We start from the raw sequence: 14,068 nt of genomic DNA, 5'->3' as shown, positions 1-14,068 counted from the left end.
ATTGCCTTTGTCCTATGCTGTTCCCTCTCCTAAAGAAGTATCTTATGCTGTGGGTTCAGCTCCACTATTTACTGAGGACGATCTAATAGAGGACAGTCAGCAGCTACTGGACAGCCAAGAAGGGGAGGAGACATGCGCTGCTTGCTCCGCTAGGCGGCCAAGTAGTGATGCGGAGAGTGACGTGGGAGGCGGGGTTGCAAGTGTTCAGGGTCCTGAAGCAGACACTGTTGGGGAACCTGAGGAGGACATCAGTGATGTGAACACAACTGTTGATGATGATGAAGCCGATTGCAATTGGGAGCCGGGTGCAGAAGGGGTTTCATCATCATCAGGAGAAGAGAGTTACAGGCTGCCCTTGAGGCAGCAAGGCGGTAGCACGGTTGGCAGTCAGCGTGGTGGCAGTAGTGGAAATTCAGGAGCCAAACGTGCCCGGGGGAGACCACCTGATTTGCGGCAGCCTACCTTTCCGGGAGGTAGTGGAACAGGGGTTCCTGGAGACGGCGCCAGTAGCAGTCCATTAGTGCGCACTGATGGTGGGAAAATCAGCTAATCGGTGGTGTGGAAGTTTTTCCTAAGGCATCCGTAGGAGGTTCACGTAGCCACATGCAAGATCTGTAGGCAGAAGGTGAAGCGTGGCAAGGGTCCCAATGTCGGCACCACGGCCCTGCGTCATCACATGCTTCGCCACCATAAAGCGGCCTGGGAGAACCGTGGCTCCGATGTAGTGGTCCAGCCTGCTGCATCACCCAGTGGCCATCGGCTCCCTCCTTCATCCAGCCAAGGCTCCACCACCTCAGCCGAAGGGAGCTGTGTGTCAAACCCTCCTTCTGACGCTCCTGCTTCTCCCGATTTTAGTCAGCTATTCCGCCAACAATCCATCGGTGAAGCCATGTCCAAGAGACAACAGTATGCGCCCACTCATCCAACGGCGCAGAAGTTGAATGTGCTCCTGTCCAAGTTGCTGGTGTTGCAGTCCCTCCCTTTTCAAGTGGTGGACTCTGCACCTTTCAGAGAACTGATGGCTTGTGCCGAGCCGAGGTGGAGAGTCCCAAGCTGTAATTTCTTTGTGAAGAAGGCAGTACCAGCCCTGCATAAGTTTGTACAAGAGAAGGTGGGCCAGTCCTTGAGCCTGTCGGTGTGTTCAAAAGTGCACGGCAGCGCCGACGTGTGGAGCTGTAACTACGGGCAGGGACAATACTTGTCTTTTACGGCCCACTGGGTAAATGTGGTTCCTGCACAGCCACAATAGCAACTTGGACAGGTCACTCCGCTTCCTCCACCACGCTCTCGCTCACAGGCAGTTGGTCCTGTTACAGTGTGCGACGCCGCCTCCTCATCCTTCACCGTGTCCTCGGCCTCCACTGCACGGCCAAAGCTCGGTGGCCTTTCATCGTACCATGTGTGTAGGGCACGGCGGTGTCAAGCTGTTCTCCACATGGTTTGCCTTGGCGAACGGAGTCACACAGGGGAGGAACTGCTAAAGTTCATTCGTAAAGAAATCCGAGTATGGCTTACTCCACGAAATCTGGAAATGGGAACATTGTGACCCACAACGGGAAGAACATCGTGTCCGCGCTGCGACAAGGAAGTGTGAAACATGCGCCCTGCATGGCACACGTGTTGAATCTGGTTGTCAAGCGCTTCCTCAAGTCTTCCCCCCATTCGCAAAACATCCTGAAAATGGCAAGGAAACTGTGCATGCACTTCAGCCACTCGTACACCACCAAGCACACCTTCCTTGAGCTGCAGCGTCAGAACGGTATCCCACAACATAGTCTCATTTGTGACGTTGCCACACGTTGGAATTCCACCCTCCATATGTTGGACAAACTATACGAACAAAGAAAAGCCATCACCGATTTCTTGATGATCCAAGCAGATAGGAGTACTCCCCTGTGTAACTTCAATGTGAACCAGTGGCAGCTCATACGTGACACCTGCCGTTTGCTGAGGCCCTTTGAGGAAGCCACATTATTTGTGAGTCGCCTGGATTACGCCATGAACGACGTAATTCCACTCCTACATTTCATACAACAAATTATTGAAACCATGGCTGGTCACGGCAATGGAGACGTTGCGCCTACATCTCAAGGCTACATGGGCCCTGTGGGGGCTGAATTGGAGGAGGAGGATGATGAGGGGCAGAGCTGTGTTTCTAGTCTTCGGACAGGAGAGGAGGAGCAGGAGCAGCCAGAGGAGCTGGAGTGTTATGAGGAAGTTGAGACAGAGGACCCAGACACACTGTGGCAGTATGCAGTGGAGATGGAGGCAGGTAGTCCCTCCGAGTCACTGGCGCAAATGGCACGATGCATGCTCATTTGCTTGCGTAGTGACCCCCGAATTGTCAAAATTCGTCAGCGGGATAACTTCTGGATCTCCACCTTATTAGACCCTCGCTACCGTCCCAAAATGGGGGCCTTTTTTTACACCCACTGAGAGGGAGGACAAACTGACCTACTACAGAGAGTTTCTACGTAGTCAGTTGGCTGATGCCTATCGGCCACATGGTCCATCCACTCGCAGGTCTGACTCAGGGTTCCCTCTGCCCTCACCTTCCACTGCCATGGCTGCTGGGGAGGGGTGGGGTGGCAGGAGCAGTACCAGCTCAATCAGCAGCAGCCTGAGTCTACAGTCGCTGATGAGTAGCTTTCTTCACCCGCATAGAGAAGCAACTCATCAGCAGCTGGTAGACATGGAGCAGGACCTGAACCAGCAGGTGGTGGCTTACCTTGACATGGCCATGCCAACAACCATTGAAGATCCGCTGGACTTCTGGGCAGCCAAACTTGATTTATGGCCACAACTAGCAGAGTTTGCCCTGGAAAAGCTGTCCTGTCCGGCCAGTAGTGTGCCATCAGAGCGGGTGTTTAGTGCAGCCGGGGCCATAGTCACCCCAGGGCGAACTCGTCTGTCCGCTAAAAATGTGGAGAGACTGACGTTTGTCAAGATAAATCAGGGATGGATCAGCCAGGATTTCCAGCCACAATGCCAGATGGCTCGGAGTAGATTGACCATGCTCCTACAACAAAAATTTCTCTATTATGATTGGTTATAAAACCCTCTGGGGCAGACCTGGGCATTGTATGGCCCGCTTGGACCCACGAAGCGTCTGAGCTGCCAGATCCGGGAAGGCCATTGAGCCAAAGAACGGGGACTTTACATAAAAAGGGAAGCGCTACTATACTTATCATGATGGACCGATTTTAGGTCTAGGAGTGCATTAATTTCTAATTGGGAGTCCTGGTCTTGAAGTAAACTTGTCTCTGGGGTCATCCAAACCCCATTATTAGAATCCACTGGATGGCCTAACAATCTTTGGTCTACTTTAGTGCATCAACCTCTAAATGTGCATTCAGATTATGAATTAAACTGGTCCTTGGAGGTAATTTAAATCGTATCAATACAGCCCTGTCTAAACAATGCTGGGACTACCTCATTACTCTTGATGTGCCATTGTGTGGCTAATACAGAGTTATATCCACCTTATTTTGGCTGTATTCTGGATTGGGCCAGCTTCATATTTATAACAAAAGGGATTCATCATTCCACATATACTACCGTTTGTACTCGAGTATAAGCCGACCCGAGTATAAGCCGAGACCCCTAATTTCAACCCAAAATCCCAGGAAAAGTTATTGACTCGAGTATAAGCCTAGGGTGGGAAATACCTCATCCCCCCCCTGTCATCATCCAGACCCGTCATTAACATCCTCATCATCCCCTTGTCATCATCCCACACATCCCCCCTTCATCATCCCCTTGTCATCATCCCACACATCCCCTTATCATCCCACACATCCCCCCTTCATCATCCCCTTGTCATCATCCCACACATCCCCTTATCATCCCACACATCCCCCCTTCATCATCCCCTTGTCATCATCCCACACATCCCCTTATCATCCCACACATCCCCCCTTCATCATCCCCTTGTAATCATCCCCCCCCCCCCTTCATCATCCCCACCCCCCTTCATCATCCCCACACCCCCCCCCCCCTTCATCATCCTCTTCTCATCATTCGCCCTCAGTGGTCTTCAACCTGCGGACCTCCAGAGGTTTCAAAACTACAACTCCCAGCAAGCCCGGGCAGCCATCGGCTGTCCGGGCTTGCTGGGAGTTGTAGTTTTGAAACCTCCGGAGGTCCGCAGGTTGAAGACCATTGCGGCCTTCAACATGCGGACCTCCAGAGGTTTCAAAACTACAACTCCCAGCAAGCCCGGGCAGCCATCGGCTGTCCGGGCTTGCTGGGAGTTGTAGTTTTGAAACCTCCGGAGGTCCGCAGGTTGAAGACCACTGCGGCCTTCAACATCATCCAGCCCCCTCTCACCCCCTTTAGTTCTGAGTACTCACCTCCGCTCGGCGCTGGTCCGGTCCTGCAGGGCTGTCCGGTAAGGAGGTGGTCCGGTGAGGAGGTGGTCCGGGCTGCTATCTTCACCGGGGGCGCCTCTTCTCCGCGCTTCCGGCCCGGAATAGAGCCGTTGCCTTGACAACGACGCATCTGCGTCGTTGTCAAGGCAACGTGACTATTCTGAGGCCGGGCCCGAAGCGCTTAGAAGAGGCCTCCCCGGTGAAGATAGCAGCCCGGACCACCTCCTCACCGGACCACCTCCTTACCGGACAGCCCTGCAGGACCGGACCAGCGCCGAGCGGAGGTGAGTACTCAGAACTAAAGGGGGTGAGAGGGGGCTGGATGATGTTGAAGGCCGCAGTGGTCTTCAACCTGCGGACCTCCGGAGGTTTCAAAACTACAACTCCCAGCAAGCCCGGACAGCCGATGGCTGCCCTGGCTTGCTGGGAGTTGTAGTTTTGAAACCTCTGGAAGTCCGCAGGTTGAAGACCACTGCGGGTGGGGGAGTTCACTCGAGTATAAGCCGAGGGGGGTGTTTTCAGCACGAAAAATTGTGCTGAAAAACTCGGCTTATACTCGAGTATATACGGTATATATATTGAATGAACTCAGCTCAGATGTCCGACTGTTATCACAATCAGTTTTGACTTACTCAACTGTGCTTTATCTTTATCTATCATTATTTGATTTTACTTCACCACGGTACATCATCGGCAATACTTTATATATTTATATGTACTTTTTCTCCTCCATTCCCTGATGAACCCTAGTTATCTGCTAAGGGAGAAACGCGTTGGAAAGGAGCACGAGATGCCATATTAAATCTATTTCATTCATGTTGTATTTCTAATGGAATATTGATACCATTCTAACCCTGTCCACACTTATTGTTTAGTGAGGGCAAGGGTTTAGACTAGGTAGGGTTCTCTAAGGAGTAGGGGCTCACCTGTATCCTTTACCCCTTCCTTACCTGATCTGTGATCTGTGCTTTTTATCGGATCAAGAGACACAATGCTGTACTGTCAGTGGAATTTATTTATGTCTTTATGTGTTTATGTTCTAATAAAGATTAATTTTTTATCATCTAGGCCTAATTAAGGATTTTGATAGTGTTAGTTGATGATTAATTATCATTCGAGGGCATTTATATCATATATGCACGAGGGTATATACATGGTTTTCCTTGACTAGTGGTTGGACATCTATGTTGCCTAATCTGGGGGACATCTATGCTGCCTAACATGGGGGACATCTATGCTGCCTAATCTGGGGGACAACTATGCTCCTAATCTGGGGGACATCTATGCTGCCTAATCTGGGGAACATCTATGCTGCCTTATATGGGGGACATTTATGCTGCCTAATCTGGGGGACAACTACGCTCCTAATCTGGGGGACATCTATGCTGCCTAATCTGGGGGACATCTATGCTGCCTAATCTGGGGGACATCTATGCTCCTAATCTGGGGGACAACTATGCTCCTAATCTGGGGGACATCTATGCTGCCTAATCTGGGGGACAACTATGCTCCTAATCTGGGGGACATCTATGCTGCCTAATCTGGGGGACAAGTATGCTCCTAATCTGGGGGACAGCTATGCTGCCTAATCTGGGGGACATCTGTGCTGCCTAATCTGGGGGACATCTATGCTGCCTAATCTGGGGGACAACAATGCTCCTAATCTGGGGACAACTATGCTCCTAATCTGGGGGACATCTATGATGCCTATTCTGGGGGACAAGTATGCTCCTAATCTGGGGGACAACTATGCTCCTAATCTGGGGGACATCTATGCTGCCTAATCTGGGGGACAACTATGCTCCTAATATGGGGGAAACTGATGCTTCTGGCCTTGGGCCTATACTTTTTTGAAGATTAGCAGTAGCTAAATTCATGCTTAATGCAAATGTCAACATTGATCTTTAAATGTAAGGGGTTATGAAACCCTCTTGGGTACTGCGAATGACTGCTTCAGAATCATTCTGTGTCTTTCAGGAACTACTTGCCTCCCTGGCGCCTCAGGCCTTGGGCCTATAATTTTTTGAAGTTTAGCAGTAGCTAAATACATGCTTAATGCAAATGTCAACATTGATCTTTAAATGTAAGGGGTTATGAAACCCTCTTGGGTACTGCGAATGACTGCTCCAGAATCATTCTGTGTCTTTCAGGAACTACTTGCCTCCCTGGCGCCTCAGGCCTTGGGCCTATAATTTTTAGAAGTTTAGCAGTAGCTAAATACATGCTTAGTGCAAATTTCAACAATGATCGTTAAACTCTCGGTGCTTTGCCAGGGCCTTCTCATACCCCGCCGGGGCCGATCTGAGGACCTCACTAAACCATCCAATTGTTAGTAGAGACATGCGGTGTGTACAAGGGGCAGGGACTTAATGAACCCTAGTTTATGACACACACTTAGTTGTAATTCTTCTTTCCTGGCAAAAATGTTCCCTATCGCCAACGGGAGCCGGGTGCAGAAGGGGCTTAATCATCATCAAGAGAAGAGAGTTGCAGGTTGCCCTTGAGTCAGCAAGGCGGTAGCACGGTTGGCAGTCAGCGTGGTGTGGCAGTAGTGGAAATTCAGGAGACAAACGTGCCCGGGGGAGACGACCTGCTTCGAGGCAGCTTACCTTTCAGAGAGGTAGTGGGTTACCCGCACCTGCCGGTGAAAGATAGAGACACGCTAATCCGTTCAGTGGAGCGCTAGTGCGGCCCAGACATCTGAGGCCATAACACACCTGTTATTGCTCGATCTCGCAATTGATCGGGCAAGGTAAGGGGTTATTAAAGCCTCTTGGGTACTGCTGAGGCCTACTCCTGACTGCTCCTGGTGCAATGCATGGGGTAATTAAACACTCTTGGGTAGTGTTATTGTTAAATTTACTGGTAATTTTATCAGTAATAAAATTGAATTTTGCAGAAGGCTAACCGTTACACAACGGAACGCTTGTTGTGTGTGATTATTTTATGAAAATAAAATTACAAAAAAATGCAGAGAGAGATATACTCTGCTTAATCATTTTTGGCGAAAAAACTCCTTTGGTGATCTGATCTTTTGGAGACAGATGCGCTTACACACATATGTCATGATTTTTTTATTTTATTTAAAACATTGTGTGGTTTATTATTTTTGAGAAGAAAGTCTTTGATGGTCCAACGTCCTGCATTATAGAGTCTTCTGAACTGTTGGATATGCGCTTGTTTTTACACAAAGGTATACATATTTAAAAAAATATATACAATTTTGTTGATTTTGGGGGGGATTGTGAAGCTCTGTGTGTAATGGTGCATCAGCCAACTCCAGACTGTGTCCTTGAGCCAATATATGGGTTACTGATGCCGCTGTTGGGCCTGGGTCTGGGAATTTCAAATTTTCTCATAGGTAGCACCCGCTATCCAAAATCTTTTTCAAAAATTTCTAAAATTATGGTGTTTTTTGGGGGGAATTTTGAAGCCCTGCTGTGTACTCGTGAATCAGCCAACTCCAGGCTGTGTCATTCAGGCAATATATGCTTTACTGATGTTGCTGTGGGGGCATTTTGGATTGGGTCCTTCGTACCCACATGATGGGGTCCGGGACACTCAAAGTTTGTTTTAATTTTCAAATAAAAAAATGATGGCGCTGCTGGGCCTGGGTCTGGTAATTTCAAATTTTCTCATAGGCAGCACCCGCTATCCAAAATCTTTTCCAAAAATTTGTAAAATTGTGGTGTTTTTTGGGAGGGATTGTGAAGCCCTGGTGTGTACTCGTGCATCAGGCAACTCCAGGCTGTGTCATTCAGGCAATATATGGGTTACTGATGCCGCTGTTGGGCCTGGGTCTGGGAATTTCAAATTTTCTCATAGGTAGCATCCGCTATCCAAAATCTTCGGTTTAAATTTCTTAATTCATCTTTTAAACTTAGGGATTGTGAAGGCCTAGTGCCTACTCATGCTGCTGGCAACTCCACGCTGTGCCATTCAGCCACTATATGGTCTCCTCATGCTGCCAACACCTCCACGCTGTCATTCAGCCACCATATGGTCTCCTCATGCTGCCAACACTTCCACGCTGTGTCATTCAGCCAGTACATGGTCTCCTCATGCTGCTAACACCTCCACGCTGTGCCATTCAGCCACTATATGGTCTCCTCATGCTGCCAACACCTCCACGCTGTGTCATTCAGCCACTATATGGTCTCCTCATGCTTCAGCCTCATCCAAGCTTTGTCATTCAGTCACTATATGGTGTCCTCATGCTGCCAACACCTCCACGCTGTGTCATTCAGCCACTATATGGTGTCCTCATGCTGCCAACACCTCCACACTGTGCCATTCAGCTACTATATGGTGTCCTCATGCTGCCAACACCTCCACGCTGTCATTCAGCCACTATATGGTCTCCTCATGCTGCCAACACTTCCACGCTGTGTCATTCAGCCAGTATATGGTCTCCTCATGCTGCCAACACCTCCACGCTGTGCCATTCAGCCACTATATGGTCTCCTCATGCTGCCAACACCTCCACGCTGTGTCATTCAGCCACTATATGGTGTCCTCATGCTGCCAACACCTCCACGCTGTGTCATTCAGTCACTATATGGTCTCCTCATGCTGCCAACACCTCCACGCTGTCATTCAGCCACTATATGGTGTCCTCATGCTGCCAACACTTCCACACTGTGTCATTCAGCCAGTATATGGTCTCCTCATGCTGCCAACACCTCCACGCTGTGTCATTCAGCCACTATATGGTGTCCTCATGCGGCCAACACCTCCACGCTGTGTCATTCAGCCACTATATGGCCTCCTCATGCTGCCAACACCTCCATGCTGTGCCATTCAGCCAGTATATGGTCTCCTCATGCTGCCAACACCTCCACGCTGTGCCATTCAGCCACTATATGGTGTCCTCATGCTGCCAACACCTCCACGCTGTGTCATTCAGTCACTATATGGTGTCCTCATGCTGCCAACACCACCACGCTGTGTCATTCAGCCACTATATGGTCTACTCATGCTGCAAACACCTCCACGCTGTGTCATTCAGTCACTATATGGTCTCCTGACACTGATGCCACCACCAGGCTCTGTCATTGTGCTGCTGTGCGGCAGTGATTCTAAAAGCGATGCCGGTAATCTGCATGTTATTCTGAATAACAGTATTATTTATCTACCCCAGCACACTCCATAAGAGTTTTAGAACACAGCAAAGTGTTCTATACCCCTATAGAGGCTGTATGTAGGCTAGAAATAGCCTTTTTTAATATAGATTCGCAGCAAAAAAAATTGAAACGAAACAAACTTTTTCGGAAAATTCGGCAAATCGTCCGAATCGAATTTTTGAATTCATCTCTAGCGGTGGCGTTCCTTTAACAGCTGCCTTGCTGGCAAAAAATATTCCAAGAAAGTCACTTTGAGAAGCTACAACCAAGAAGCAAAGATAAAAATAACCAACTCAACTACCAAAAGAAGCCTCATATAGAGGAGGTATAGTGGAGATAGATAGATCTTTACCTTCTGGAATTTTCATTGTTTCTACGAAATGTGTGGTCAAAACTGGTAGGTCCCAATTTTGTGTTTTCATTTGCGTATTCTTACTTTATTTGCTCAGAATTTCATACTGTGTGTATAGATAGATAGATAAAGACAATAGGAAAGCAGCACAGTCCAATATGTAGACAAATAATGGTGCACGCAGAACCAGACCTGGGTCAGGGGTCCATATGTTACACAAAAAGTGACACTTTTTGGACTATGGAATAAAACTACTTCACTCTGTTATGGAATCAAGAGTGTTGCGGATTATTATTATTTTTTTTAGATAGATAGATATAGATATGAGATAGATAGATATGAGATAGATAGATATGAGATAGATAGATATGAGATAGATAGATATGAGATAGATAGGTAGATAGATAGATATGAGATAGATAATAAAATGGAAAAAAGTGTAAAAAATTTAATTAAATAAATATACATTTATTAAATAAATATAATGAAAAATTAAAATGTATAATGTGTAGGATCCCCCCGGCGCACATCCGCAGCATATTACATGCTGTAGATGCCCGCCAGCAGTCACAATAATGAGCTCCCTGCTGCGGCTTGGTAGCTTTGTGTGTCCACTCATAGCGGCGGATTTCCCTCCGGCAGTCATGAGCGGACACACTTAGCTACCCAGCCACATCAGTGATCTCACCCTTGTGACTGCCGGGGGCATCTGCGGTGTAAAATATGCTGTGGATGCGCTCTATGTTACCCTACACTGCGTCCCGTTCACACTGCCTTTCAGCTGTATGTTAGAGGTATCCGTCATCACGTCAAATAAAGTGATACTGATGTATACTGTAGCAGCTCTTTTTATTTCTGAATGAGACTGCTACAGTACACATTGGATCCCTTTTTTGACATGACAGCGGACACCTATACTGCAGAAATGCAGTATGAATGGGGACTATCACCCAACCCCCCCCCCCCTCCAACAAAAGAAACCATTTTTTTCAAGATTTTTTTTTTTTTAACGCCCATTGATGGATATATTGGCCATGAGCGGGTGCTTATTCCCACAACATGACGGATATATCCATCAGGAACTTTAACTGTCACAGTCACTGCTAGCCAACCAAGGACCGATCAGAGTGGTCCCTGGTCCAGCCAATACACTTGTAGGGGTGCGGTATTGTTCTGACAGCTCCGATCCTTTGCAGGCATGGGGTGGGGTCTATAATTCATATAATGATGCCCTGAAAGCCAAAGGGGGCTCCTCTCCTTCTTGGTCCCACCAGGCAGTCAGGCAACCAGATATGGCCTAAGTAGGGGTACTGCCCAGCCCGGGACATACACGGTGATAGAATATAGGGCGCATTTCCTCCATTTCAAAAGCAACTGACCAAAATGATGTCCTACAAATAAAGAATTTGTGAAAAAAAAGGTAATTGCTATTTTTTTCCACTGACTTTGAAATAATTCTAGCCACACAATAAGGGCTCAACGTACTCACTTTTGCCCTAGATGAATACTTTAGGGGGCGGAGTTTCGAAAATGGGGTCACTTCTGGGGGTGCGGTATTATTCTGACATCTAGAATGCTTTGCAAGATGAAGTGCGGCCTATAGTTGTATAATGATATCCTGAAAGCCAAATGGTGCTCCTCTCCTTTTGGGTCCCACCATGTGGCCATGCAACCAAATATGGCCTGAGCGGGGGTATTACCGAACACAGGACGAACAGCGTAATAAAATATGGGGCACATTTCCTCCTTTTCAGATGCAATGTACAAAAAATATGTCCCACAAATTATGAATTTGTGTAAAAAAGCTAATTTTGAATTTTTAACACTTACTGTAATAATTCCTGCCAAAAACACTATAGTGTTAAAATAATCACTTAACCCCCCAGTGAATACCTTGAGGGGTCTAGTTTTTAAAATGGGGTCATTTGGGGGGGATTCCTATGTTCTGCCACCTTCAACTTTCTGCAAACCTTGCATAGCACATAAAAAATATGTACTTAAATACTTCTTTACTCAAATTAAAGAGTCTATACACCGCTCTCTACACAATATGGAACCTTTTTATATAAAATATTTAGAAACATATACCGTAGATTAAAATGAATAATGAATGAATATAAATAAAGTAAATACTTAAATGAATAAATAATATAAATATTGAATTTTAATATAAATAATACAAATGACCAATTACCTATACATGTGAAATAACATCTGATGGGGATTAATTAATCTCCATTGGGGTATGTTCACACACAGAGTTAAAAAATTGTTTTATTTAATACTTTATATTTCAAGTATTTAATTCATTACTGTATTTATAAACAGCTTTTTAGCAGACTTTTTTTGGGCATTTTCAGATGAAAATACAGCTGTAAATTAAATAATTTCAGTATAAAGTATTAAATAATAACAATTTCAATTCTTACATTTTATTCTGTGTGTGAACGTACCCCAATGGAGATGAATTACTCCCCATGAAATGCTGAATCACAAGTAGAGTTAAAAATGGTACTAATAAAGTTATGTGTTTAGTAACTAAATACACATGACAATAAATGAAAAAGCAATAAAAATAAGTATTTTAATAAAATATATAAAATATATCAAATGAGATTACCGTATATAGTCGAGTATAAGCCGACCCGAATTTAAGCCGAGGCCCCTAATTTTACCCCAAAATCCCAGGAAAAGTTATTGACTCGAGTATAAGCCTAGGGTGGGAAATACATCATCCCCCCCTGTCATCATCCAGACCCCCATCATTAACACCCTCATCATCATCACCCTGTCATCATCCCCCCTTCATCATCACCGCCTGTCATCATCCCCCCTTCATCATCACCGCCTGTCATCATCCCCCCTTCATCATCACCGCCTGTCATCATCCCCCCTTCATCATCCCCTTGTCATCATCCCACACACCCCTTTCATCATCCCCTTGTCATCATCCCCTCCCCCCCTTCATCATCCCCTTGTCATCATCCCCACCCCCTTCATCATCCCCTTGTCATCATCCCCACCCCCTTCATCATCCCCTTGTCATCATCCCACACACCCCCTTCATCATCCCCTTGTCATAATCCCACACCTCCCCCCCTTCATCATCCCACTGTCATTATCCCACACCCCCCCCTTCATCATCCCCTTGTCATAATCCCACACCTCCCCCCCTTCATTATCCCCCTGTCATCATCCCACACCCCCCTTCATCATCCCCTTGTCATCATCACCACATGTCATAAGCCCCCCCCCCCCACCTTCATCATCACCGCTTGTCAATGTCTGATACAGTGGTCTTCAACCTGCGGACCTCCAGATGTTTCAAAACTACAACTCCCAGCTGATGGCTGCCCGGGCTTGCTGGGAGTTGTAGTTTTGAAACCTCTGGAGGTCCGCAGGTTAAAGACCACTGCGGCCTTCGACATCATCCAGCCCCCCCCCCCCCTCTCACCCCCTTTAGTTCTGTACTCACCCCCGCTCGGCGGGACGTTAGGGTGCGCTGGTCCGGTGCTGCAGGACTGTCCGGTGGGGAGGTCGTCCGGTGGGATAGTGGTTCCGTGCTGCCATCTTCACCGGGGGGCCTCTTATCTGCGCTTCGGGCCCAGAATAGAGGCATTGCCTTGACGACGACGCAGAGGGACGTTGCTATTGAACGTTCCTCTGCGTCGTCGTCAAGGCAACATGACTATTCCGGGGCCGGGCCCGAAGCACGGAGAAGAGGCCCCCCGGTGAAGATGGCAGCCCGGAACCACTATCCCACCGGACGACCTCCCCACCGGACAGTCCTGCAGTGCCGGACCAGCGCACCCTAACGTCCCGCCGAGCGGAGGTGAGTACAGAACTAAAAGGGGTGAGAGGGGGGGGGGGGGGCTGGATGATGTCGAAGGCCGCAGTCGTCTTCAACCTGCGGACCTCCAGAGGTTTCAAAACTATAATTCCCAGCAAGCCCGGACAGCCGATGGCTGCCCGGGCTTGCTGGGAGTTGTAGTTTTTAAACATCTGGAGGTCCGCAGGTTGTAGACCACTGAGGGCGGAGAGTTCACTCGAGTATAAGCCGAGGGGGGGTGTTTTCAGCACGAAAAATAGTGCTGAAAAACTCGGCTTATGCTCGAGTATATACAGTAGATTAAATCCTGTGATCCATGAACTTCTGAGTCATATAACACTACATTACTCTGCCGGCATAGACTCTTGTGTGAACTAGGGAGGACCTCTCCATG

Source organism: Hyla sarda, chromosome 2 (assembly GCF_029499605.1).
Source record: "Hyla sarda isolate aHylSar1 chromosome 2, aHylSar1.hap1, whole genome shotgun sequence".
Lineage (NCBI taxonomy): Eukaryota > Metazoa > Chordata > Amphibia > Anura > Hylidae > Hyla > Hyla sarda.
Note: the sequence above shows the minus strand (reverse complement) of the source record.